Raw genomic sequence first — 1,569 nt, 5'->3', positions numbered from 1 at the left:
ATCCATAAATATAATAATGCGTAGGGAACGTACGGCCGTCCATATATAACATAATAATCCGGAGGAACGTACGGCCGATCCATATATAACATAATAATGCGGGAACGTACGACACATATATATAACATAATAATGTCGGAACGTACTTGTTATATCCGTATTTGGTACATTGGGACAATCGGATTAACAATGATAAGTTAGGGACAAGACCATTCTAGATACGAAGTCGGGACTTTTGACCTTCGATTTTGTTTTGAGACATAATTTGTTCATGAATTGGTTGGCACGGAACATTTAGGAAAAAAAAAAAAAAAATTTGGGACTAAAAGTGGAATATTTGAAAGTTTTTGAAATTCATGAAAATTGGCCATGGTGGCCATGTGGCTTGAATTGGTCCACACACTTTTGTGGACAATTTTAATTGGTCCCACATGTGTGTCGGCCATGGACACGATTTAACTGAAGCTTAAAAGATGATCACTAAGTCACTTTATCATTCCAACACTTAGAAAAAAGACAAGAAGTTGAAGAACGAGAGGCTCTCGCCAAGAGAGCAAAAATCCAAGTTCAATTTGAGCCATCCTAAAATTATTTCTTTGATACAAATCCACTAATTGGAGGTCCATTAAGTAGCGTGGAAGTGTTGTTGGAGCGATCAACCCATTTAGTTTTCATCCTTGCAAACCTAGCTAGTTGTGGAGTTGAAGAAGAAGGTAAGAATTAATCATGTTTTATGTGTTATGAATGTTGTATGCATGTTGTAGTATGTTAACATGGATGAAATCATGAAATATAGTATGTTGGAGTTGAGGCCATGTGTATGGGGTTTGGCCGTGTAGGTGCTGGTTGGGATGATGAAATGATTTTGTAGCATGTTTAGTTGTGTAGTGTGAAGAAAAGAATGAAAATCATCTATATGTGCTTGTATGGTGTTGGCCGAATAGGTCCCCTTTGTGTAGATTGAGAATGAACAAATTGTCGTCATGACTTCTATGTTGAAAATGAGAGTTTAATGACTCAAGATTGATGTTGTAATTGTATGGGCTGATTTGAAGGTTATTGTGCATTTGATGTAATTTGTATATTGATGAGAATAGCATTGTTAGAATGTGAATTGTTGGTGCAAATCATGATTTGGAAATGAGGAGTGTGTTATAGTGAGGTTCGGGTTTTAAGAATTTGTTTTCGGGTGAGTTGGAGTATTATTTGGGATGTTGGAAATGTTGTGTGAATTGCTTAGAATGTCTTTGAATATTGTTAGTAGGGGTTCGGGTTAGTATTTGAATGTATAAGCGTTGATGTGGGCTTGAAGGTAAGTGTCACGATATTGACCGAAGTAGGCGCCGTGACTAGTGCCGGGATTGGGCACCTGACCTTGATCATCAAACCTGAATCGCACACGAACTGGCTTATGCTATATGAATATCAAAGCGTTCAAACACTTCCAAAATCAAACACACAAAATATCGAGGCCATAAGGCTAACAAAGGGGCCGGGCCCCCAACACTAAATAAAATCTCGACGGGTACACAACCCACATATACGTCTAGACCCCTTAAAAAAAAAAAA

Source organism: Lycium ferocissimum, chromosome 8 (assembly GCF_029784015.1).
Source record: "Lycium ferocissimum isolate CSIRO_LF1 chromosome 8, AGI_CSIRO_Lferr_CH_V1, whole genome shotgun sequence".
Taxonomy (NCBI): Eukaryota; Viridiplantae; Streptophyta; class Magnoliopsida; order Solanales; family Solanaceae; genus Lycium; species Lycium ferocissimum.
Note: the sequence above shows the minus strand (reverse complement) of the source record.